Below are 10,409 nucleotides of genomic sequence, written 5' to 3' on the forward strand. Positions count from 1 at the left end.
TGGTGTTCCACAGGGCTCTGTCCTTGGGCCTCTACTGTTTGTAATTTTTATTAATGACTTGGATGAGGGGATTGAAGGATGGGTCAGCAAGTTTGCAGATGATACAAAGGTTGGAGGTGTCATTGACAGTATAGGGGGCTGTTGTAGGCTGCAGCGGGATATTGACAGGATGCTGAGATGGGCTGAGAGGTGGCAGATGGAGTTCAACCTGGATAAATGCGAAGTGATGCATTTTAGAAGTTCGAATTTGAAAGCTGAGTAAAGGATTAAGGATAGGATTCTTGGCAGTGTGGGGGAACAAAGGGATCTTGGTGTGCAGGTCCATAGATCCCTTAAAATGGCCACCCAAGTGGACATGGTTGTTAAGAAAGCATATGGTGTTTTGGCTTTCATTAACAGGGGGATTGAGTTTAAGAGTTGTGAGATCTTGTTGCAGCTCTATAAAACTTTGGTTAGACTGCACTTGGAATACTGCATCCAGTTCTGGCCGCCCTATTATAAGAAAGATGTGGATGTTTTGGAGAGGATTCAGAGGAGGTTTACCAGGATGCTGTCTGAATTGGAGGGCTTATCTTATAAGGGATCTTGTTGCAGCTCTATAAAACTTTGGTTAGACTGCACTTGGAATACTCATCCAGTTCTGGCCGCCCTATTATAAGAAAGATGTGGATGTTTTGGAGAGGGTTCAGAGGAGGTTTACCAGGATGCTGCCTGGACTGGAGGGCTTTTCTTATGGAGAGAGGTTGACTGATCTCGGACTTTTTCACTGGAGAAAAGGAGGACGAGAGGGGACCTAATTGAGGTATACAAGATAGTGAGAGGCATAGATGGAGTCAATAGCCAGAGACTATTTCCCAGGGCAAAAATGGCTGACACGAGGAGTCATAGTTTTAAGCTGGTTGGAGGAAAGTATAGAGGGGATGTCAGAGGCGGGTTCTTTACACAGAGTTGAGAGCATGGAATGTGTTGCCAGCCGCAGTTGTGGAAGCAAGGTCACTGGGGACATTTAAGAGACTGCTGGACATGCATATGGTCACAGAAATTTGAGGGTGCATACATGAGGATCAATGGTCGGCACAACATCATGGGCTGAAGGGCCTGTTCTGTGCTGTACTGTTCTATGTTCTATGTTCTAACATATAAGGCAGCACTCAAACCATATCATAATGCAGTGCTGTTTGACTCAAGAAACAACATCGTTGACCCAAGAAACCATATCAGTTCCAATGATCTAACCAAATAATTAAGCAGGAAAATATGGAGGCATTAAAAGCCACTGCAACTCCTGGGTAACTCAAAAACTGACTCCCAAATCACAGCTCCATTGACGGTTATCACCTCCACCCAGCTCTCATCCTATGTCCACTCCCACCCAGCTTATATGCTTAGCTTCTCTCAACAGTTGTCAATGTGGCTGCTCAACCTTCAAATCTTGGAAAAGTACAGCAAGTGTCAATAGAAGGGTGTATCACCACTGATTAACTCCTTTGTTAATTCTCTCCAGCTTCTAAACTGCTTCAGCTGGGAACACACCTGATCCAGAAATTCAGATGGAACCTCCTCCAAAGGAAAGTGTGTGTTTTTTTTTTCTCCAATCTAGGACGGAAAGAAGATATCTGACCTTGATCGCGATATCTGAAACACTGTGCTCTCCAAACATAAACATTAGCTTGAAATCAGGGGAGCAGCACAGAGTAAGCGAGGACATGCATTTTGGGAAAGTAAATCTTAGCAGGACTTCTACACTTAATGATAAGGGCCTAAGGAGTATTGATGAACAAAGAGACCTTGAAGTGCAGATTCAGAGCTCCTTGAAAGTGGAGTCACAGATAGATAGGATAGTGAAGAAGGTGTTTAGTATGCTTTCCTTTATTGTTCAGAGCATTGAGTTTAGGAGTTGAGAGGTCACGTTGTGGCTGCAAAGGACATTGGTTAGGCCACTGTTGGAATATTGCATGCAATTCTGGTCTCCTTCCTATCGGAACGGTGTTGTGAACCTTGAAAGGGTTCAAAAAAGATTTACAAGGATGTTGCCAGGGTTGGAGGATTTGAGCTTTAGGGAGAGGCTGAACAGGCTGGGGCTGTTTTTCCTGAAGCGTCGAAGGCTGAGGGATGACATCATTGAGGTTTATAAAATCATGAGGGGCATGGATAGGATAAAAAGACAAAGTCTTTTCCCTGGTGTAGGGGGGGTCCAGAACTAGAGGGCATAGGTTTAGGGCAAGAGGGGAAAGATATAAAAGAGACCTAAGGGGCAACATTTTCAAGCAGAGGGTGGTACACGTATGAAATGAGCTGCCAGAGGAACATAGAACATAGAACATTACAGCGCAGTACAGGCCCTTTGGCCCTCGATGTTGCGCCGCCCTGTCATACTAATCTGAAGCCCTTCCCACCTACACTATTCCATGTACGTCCATATGCCTGTCCAATGACGACTTAAATGCACTTAAACTTGGCGAATCTACTACCGTTGCAGGCAAAGCATTCCATACCCTTACTACTCTTTGAGTAAAGAAACTACCTCTGACATCTGTCTTATACCTATCTCCCCTCACTTTAATGTTGTGTCCCCTCGTGTTTGCCGTTCCCATACTTGGAAAAAGGCTCCCCTGTCCACCCTATCTAACCCTCTGATTATCTTGTATGTCTCTATTAAGTCACCTCTCAACTTTCTTCTCTCTAACGAGAACAGCCTCAAAGCCCTCAGCCTTTCCTCATAAGACATTCCTTCCATACCAGGCAACATCCTCGTAAATCTCCTCTGCATCATTTCCAAAGCTTCCACATCCTTTTTATAATGCGGTGACCAGAACTGTACACAATACTCCAAGTGTGGCCGTACCAGAGCTTTGTACAGCTGCAGCATAACCTCCTGGTTCTGGAACTCAATCCTTCTATTAATAAAGGCCAAAACACTGTATGCCTTCTTAACAACCCTGTCAATTGGGTGGCAACTTTCAGGGATCTGTGTACGTGGACACCGAGATCTCTCTGCTCATCTGCTCATCTGCTCATGTGGTGGAGGCTAGTACAATTGCAACATTTAAAAGGCATCTGGATGGATATATGAATAGGAAGGGTTTAAATGGGGTATGGTCCAAGTAAATAGGACCAGATTAGTTTGGAATACCTGCTTGGCATGGACGAGTTGGACCGAAGGATCTGTTTCCTTGCTGTAACATCTCTGTGACTCTATGACTGAAGAATCCTTGTAGGTCCACACACATAATGTTGAGTGGCTCAGGTCTTCTGCACTGCTTGCTTTCACAGTCAGGTCCATCATTTAAACCCGATGAAGTCAGCACAATACAACTTCACCTCCCATATTTGGTTGCTACTCCTCTGGGATTAGAGACAAAAGAACTGCAGATGCATGAATCCAAAGTAGACAGGCAGAAGGCTGGAGTCACCATCTTAATGACCAGGGCAGGAAGCTTGGGAGGGAAGCAATGGGGTTGCCAAATCAAATAAACCCTGATAATGTAACTCAGCTGAGATAGTTTCTAGTTTGGATAAAGAAATGCCGCTGATAAACATGGATTATTTTGATCTGTAATCCTTTGGTCTGCACGGTAAATATACATCACTTGCAACATACAAGCAGTAAGCATGTTATTTTTCAATTTAATGTCAAATCTGCTTTAGAAAATGTTCATAATTGGTTATTGCAAATTTTTTTACAGCTAATATATGGAAATCATCAATATTGGGATGAAGGAGACAGGGAGGAGCCTGCGAGATAGTTGGGGATTTTCCCCTTTGTCACCATCACTTCAGAGGAGAGTCAGTAGAAATTCTCTTCAGAAATGCTGAAGCTACAGCGGTAGACTGAGAGAAGATCAAAGGACATTCTCCAAGACACAGATTCCACATCTTTGCAATGGCATATATGCACTATTCTAACTGCAAACTGGGTCATTAATAATATGTTATTGAATTCTTACTGCGGTTCGAATACAATGTATTGTGCTGACTTCATCGGGTTTAAATGATGGACCTGACTGTGAAAGCAAGCAGTGCAGAAGACCTGAGCCACTCAAGTTTAAAATTCTTTTCCTCCCATTTGTTTTTGGATTTTATTGAGTTTTCTGACAGATGTTAAGCTCACACTGAATAGTCCTGCCCTGTCCTTCAGTAAAATTGCTGAATTGCCCCATCGGCCAACAGTCTTTTGAAGATTATCCGAACACAATGTCAGAAAGAAGGATAAAACAAACAATGATGAATGGCCTTAAAAAGAAGTAATTTGCTTTATTCCTTAAAATACTTCACATTGTTACCTTCCTTCCTCCCTCCACAATCCTCCTAAAGTTTTCTAAAGCTACATTAATTTATCCCTTCATCTATTTGCACTCCTCCTTGCTCAGTGTTGCTTTGTGCTCTAAGGCATTCTGTCACATGTGGAACATTGTACAATTGCAAGCTGTTTTGTAAAAATTGTAAAGTTAAAGCACTACCCCGAAGGAAAAGCCATTAAAACCTGTGAATGGTGCATACTAGCCTGACGCATATACTTCAAAATGGAGCACCAGTATGACCAGTACATTCATTTCCAATTATTACCATGGTTTTAAACTGGTTTTTCCCTCTGGGTAGGGTGAAGGGTTTATGGTAAACAACTCAAGAAGTACTTTCCAAAAATAGGCATGTATGAACTTATTTCATATCGAAAAGACCTACTTGTAGAATGTTTGTTTGATAGGAGTGACGACTATACTGATGGGTAAGAAAATGAAGGTTAGGTGTGCTCTTTTGTCTGACAAAAGCCTCATAACACATTTATGGCAATCCTGGTGAGGGGGAAAGGGCAAAGAGTGAACTGATAGTTTTCAAGTTTGAAACATCATGCTATGTTTTGGAGGCACAGCAGCTGACATCAAATATATTTCTCAGACCTTGCCTTGTGCTGTGAGTTATACATTGCTAGCTCAGTAGAGAGGCTGGAATGTAGTGAGTGATGTTGTGGTATCTTGAATATTTATTGATACCTGGACACAAGATATAATTCCTAACTCTTCTCGAATAATAAACAATGAACCAAATCTTCCAGAATGGGTTAGAATCTGTATTTGGGACTCAGAACAGACTAAAATTTGCTGCCAGTTTCTTGTGGAGGAAGTTCCCAGGTGAACACGATGGCTAGGAGTATTTCCAGCCAAAGCAGCACAATCCAATCCAGAAATCCATGCAAGCAGCAGCAGAGAGGATCTGCCTCCCCCTTGCAGCAGCAGTTTGTGGTTTAAGGTTCTTAAGGGAGCTTAGGGAAAAGACCTTGTCCAATTACTTTATCCATGCCCCTCATGATTTTATAAACCTCTGTAAAGTCACCCCTCAGTCTCAGACACTCCAGGGAAAACAGCCCCAGCCAATTCAGCCTCTCCCTATCTGAAAGCACAAACCACAGGCAGCAAATAGGCACATTTGTCATGCACTGATGCTGGCATTGATCACGTAGCAGCCTCAGTGCATCATCATTCAATTCACTGTAATTCAATTCAATTCTTCAATGCTGCACCATGGAGGACATAGGCACCATTCATTGGAATGCTGCTGTAAGCAAGCTTTGCACATAAGGACAGCCACCCATCTCACGGATTCTGCCAAGACACTTCTTAGGTTTGTTCTTAGTGCTCACTCACTTTGTGCTAGTTCAGTGCTCAAAGCATCTCTTCCTTGCCTTGCCTAGTGGTTTTTCGCCAACTCTGTCAGAGGCTAAAGGCTTACAGTACTTCTGACTTATTTTGCTGAAGACAACAGCTAGCTTATCATGGTTGTCAGCAGTTAGCAATCAAGGGGTGAACATGTTGCTGTGTGGCACCCTGCTGCATCATTCTGACACCTATAGCATACACCAGCAGTATATGGAGTAAACACAGCATATGCTGCAACCAAATGGCTATGTCTCAAAGTCTAAGGGCAGAAGTGATCAAGCTAAGGTGGCCTGCCATCAGTTAGGGGATACTGGTACAGTAAGTCACAGGGATTGTTGGATCCCAGTCCAGGGGCTCGGACATGTGTCTATTTGGTCAGTGGGTGTGCAATCCAGAGAATGGGCCATCATCAGTCCTGTAGGTTGAGTGCAACAAGTCATTTGTTGTGGTAAGACAGTCAGTCAGTAATCAGTCATCAGTTGGAACGGTCTGCACAAAGTCGCGGGGGTGGCGGGGGGGGGCAGTCAACAATAGTCAGTCCTTTGGATATTTAGAATGAAAGTCAGTGGGAGGGGGTGATTATAAGAGGGTATCCTTGTATTATAAAGTTAGCGTAAGTAATGCTGGGGATAGAGGGGAACAACCTTGGGTGAGGTGGGACAATTGTCAAGAGAGGATGTTCAAGGTGTAAGGGGGGTGGCAATAGTGAGTGGGAGGACACTAAATTCTTTAGGGTTTGCGGGTCAGCAGTCATCACCATCGTAGACTCAGTGGGGTGGTGGGAAGGAGTATACAGCACAATGCTCAGCTAAAGTAAACGGTAGACGCTCGGGGGCAATGACAAAAGATAAGAACTGCAGATGTTACTTCAGGTGGTGTGTGGGACCACGCAGACCAGGTCATGCCAGAAACAAAAGGATACTGAGGTTCGGAGGTGGGCATTTGATCATCAGGCCGAACCTGAAACTCACTGCGCCAACTGTGTGGCCTGCATTTCCTGCCATATTCACTTGACTTGAAAATGTGCCTCACAAATGGAAAAGGGCTACAACCACTGCCGAAGTGAATGGGATCAGAGATACTTTTCAGACTGAGTATGCAAGCTCTATGTATGAGCAGCTTGAGTTTAGGAGCCACAGCATCAATCAGGCATTTTCACTTTCCAGGTTGAAGTTATCTGTAATCAAAGTACCCTGTTTGTGAAATTTATGCAGTGTCTAACTGGACATTGGTCATAGAGTCATAGAGTCATAGAGATGTACAGCATGGAAACAGACCCTTTGGTCCAACCCGTCCATGCCGACCAGATATCCCAACCCAATCTAGTCCCACCTGCCAGCACCCGGCCCATACTCCTCCAAACCCTTCCTGTTCATATACCCATCCAAATGTCTTTTAAATGTTGCAATTGTACCAGCCTCCGCTGCTACCTCTGGCAGCTCAATCCATAGTTATCCCTGTGGAGTAGAAATGGTCATGGATGACCTTAACAATATCACCAGCAGGTCATCCATCACAAGGACAACCCAAGATCCAAAGGCTGCAAAGCGCATAGAACTGATTCTTTCGGTTTAGTCTGTATGTATTCGCCAACACGCTCTTGTCTGCCATGCTGCCTTCTTGGGTGATGAGGGGCTGGGACGACAACATTTCACACTCATACAGCATTTTCAATCTCCGACTGTCTCAAACAAGGGCTACTTTCCATCACTATCATAGACGCCACACATACTGATTGAAGTTGAGCATAGATACCATTGCTGCCCATTCTTCGATGAGTTCCACTGTAGATCAGATGGAAAGCTTGCTGATGATGAGGTTCTGTTGCTTGGATTAGCCTGGGTGGAATCTTGCAAACATGCAATACAGGCCAGACAGAGTGTGCCATGTAATCTTTACATACTGTATTCTGCACAGGAAAAATGGAACAGAAACAAAAGGGACGTGATGGACACTGATGACCTGAGACAGCAGTAGCAATTTTAGGAGGAAGAAGATAAGGACATTGAACAGGAGAAACCTTACTTTCGGTGTGCCGTGCAGAGTCAGGCACAACAAGCCAGGCAGGATTTAATGGACACTCTTTTCCATAGATGACAATTCAGTGCAGTGCAACTGCAAAGATGTTGTTGTGGTTCTGTTCGCCGAGCTGGGAATTTGTGTTGCAGACGTTTCGTCCCATGTCTAGGTGACATCCTCAGTGCTTGGGAGCCTCCTGTGAAGCGCTTCTGTGATGTTTCCTCCGGCATTTATAGTGGTTTGTCTCTGCCGCTTCCGGTTGTCAGTTCCAGCTGTCCGCTGCAGTGGCCGGTATATTGGGTCCAGGTCGATGTGCTTATTGATTGAATCTGTGGATGAGTGCCATGCCTCTAGGAATTCCCTGGCTGTTCTCTGTTTGGCTTGTCCTATAATAGTAGTGTTGTCCCAGTTGAAATCATGTTGCTTGTCATCTGTGTATATGGCTACTAAGGATAGCTGGTCGTGTCGTTTCATGGCTAGTTGGTGTTCACGGATACGGATCGTTAGCTGTCTTCCTGTTTGTCCTATTTAGTGTTTTGTGCAGTCCTTTAATGACTGTACACTACGGATTTTGTACACTACGTTGGTTTTGCTCATGCTGGGTATCGGGTCCTTGGTCCTGGTGAGATGTTGTCTGAGAGTGGCTGTTGGTTTGTGTGCTGTTATGAGTCCTAGTGGTCGTAGAGGTCTGGCTGTCAGTTCAAAAATGTTCTTGATGTATGGTAGTGTGGCTAGTCCTTTGGGTTGGGGGATGTCCTCATTTTGTTTTCATTCCCTTAGGCATCTGTTGATGAAATTGCGGGGGTATCCGTTTTTGGCGAATACATTGTATAGGTGTTCTTCTTCCTCTTTTTGCAGTTCTGGTGTACTGCAGTGTGTTGTGGCCCTTTTGAACAGTGTCTTGATGCAACTTCTTTTGTGTATGTTGGGGCGGTTGCTTTCATAGTTCAGGACTTGGTCTGTGTGTGTGGTTTTCCTGTATACCTTTGTGGTGAATTCTCCGTTCGGTGTTCTCTGTACCATCACGTCTAGGAATGGGAGTTGGTTGTCCTTTTCTTTCTCTCTAGTGAATCGGATTCCTGTGAGTGTGGCCTTGGTGGTCCGGTGTGTGTTCTCTATTTCTGTGTTTTTAATGATTACAAAGGTATCATCCACATATCTGACCCAGAGTTTGGGTTGAATTTGCGGTAAGACTGTTTGTTCTAATCTTTGCATTACAGCTTCTGCTATGAGTCCAGAGATGGATGAGCCCATGGGTGTGCCGTTGATTTGTTCATATATTTGGTTGTTGAAGGTGAAGTGTGTTGTGAGGCACAGGTCCAGTAGTTTGCGTATGTAGTCTTTGTTGATAGGTTCCCTGTCTTGTTGTCTGTTCTGTATGTCCAGCAGGTTGGCTATTGTTTCTCTGGCTAGGGTTTTGTTGATAGAGGTGAACAGTGCCGTTACATCGAATGAGACCATGGTTTCTTCCTTGTCTACGTGTATATTTCTGATGATGTCCAAGAATTCCTGTGTTGACTGTATAGAGTGTCTGGATCCGCTGATCAGGTGTTTCAGTTTCTGTTGTAGTTCTTTAGCCAGTTTGTGTGATGGTGTCCCTGGTAGCGATACGATGGGTCTGAGTGGGATGTCTGGTTTGTGCACTTTAGGTAGTCCATAGAATCTGGGGGTGGTGTTGCTTTCAGGTTTCATTCTCTGTAGGTCAAACCTGGTTATCTGTCCGTTTTTTTGCAGGTTCCTCAGTGTGTTGTTTATCCTATTGGTGAGCTGTGGGGTGGGGTCAAACTCTCTCTTTTGGTAGGTGTTGGTATCTGCAACTAGTTGTTGCGTTTTCTGGATGTACTCTGCTTTGTCCAGGATGACCATCATTCTGCCTTTGTCTGCTGGTAGAATGATTATGTTCTAATCATTTCTTAGTGTTTTTAGTGCTTCTCTCTCCTTGGTGTTGAGGTTGTGTGTTTGTCTTCTCCTTGTTATCAGGGGTACGATACTTTGTCTCACTGTTTGTTGTGTCTCTTCTGTCAGTCCATTGTTTCTGAGTGTGCATTCTAGTGCTGCTAGGAAGTCTGCTGTCTTGGCGTCCCTGTGGTTGTAGTTGAGTCCCTTGGCCAGTATTGTTCCTTCCGTGTCTGTGAGCTGTCTGTGGGAGAGGTTTCTAACCCAGGTATGTGTTGTGGTGTCCTCTCTGTTGTGTGTTAGCGGATCAGCGGATCCAGACACTCTATACAGTCGACACAGGAATTCTTCGACATCATATAGAGAAGGAAGAAACTATGGTCTCATTCGATATAACGGCACTGTTCACCTCTATCAACAAAACCCTAGCCAGAGAAACAATAGCTAATCTGCTGGACATACAGAACAGACAACAAGACAGGGAACCTATCAACAAAGACTGCATATGCAAACTACTGGATCTGTGCCTCACAACACACTTCACATTCAACAACCAAATATATGAACAAATCAACGGCACACACATGGGCTCACCCATCTCTGGACTCATAGCAGAAGCGTAATGCAAAGATTAGAACAAACAGTCTTACCGGAAATCCAACCCAAACTCTGGGTCAGATATGTGGATGACACCTTTGTAATCATTAAAAACACAGAAATAGAGAACACACACCGGATCATCAATGCCACACTCACAGGAATCCGATTCACTAGAGAGGAAGAAAAGGACAACCAACTCCCATTCCTAGACGTGATGGTACAGAGAACACCGAACAGAGA

General features: G+C 44.3%; 1 long non-coding RNA gene across 1 annotated transcript in view; it reads left to right on the forward strand.

Annotated features, from left to right (window-relative positions):
- LOC122553978 overlaps positions 1 to 8,392 on the forward strand; it is an 11,371-nt gene extending 2,979 nt beyond the window's left edge. Inside the window, exon 3 of the long non-coding RNA XR_006312889.1 lies at positions 8,360 to 8,392. This is a non-coding gene — a long non-coding RNA (uncharacterized LOC122553978). The remainder of the gene's footprint in view (positions 1 to 8,359) is intronic.
- Positions 8,393 to 10,409: the final 2,017 nt, after the last annotated feature.

Source organism: Chiloscyllium plagiosum, chromosome 10 (assembly GCF_004010195.1).
Source record: "Chiloscyllium plagiosum isolate BGI_BamShark_2017 chromosome 10, ASM401019v2, whole genome shotgun sequence".
NCBI classification, from domain to species: Eukaryota; Metazoa; Chordata; class Chondrichthyes; order Orectolobiformes; family Hemiscylliidae; genus Chiloscyllium; species Chiloscyllium plagiosum.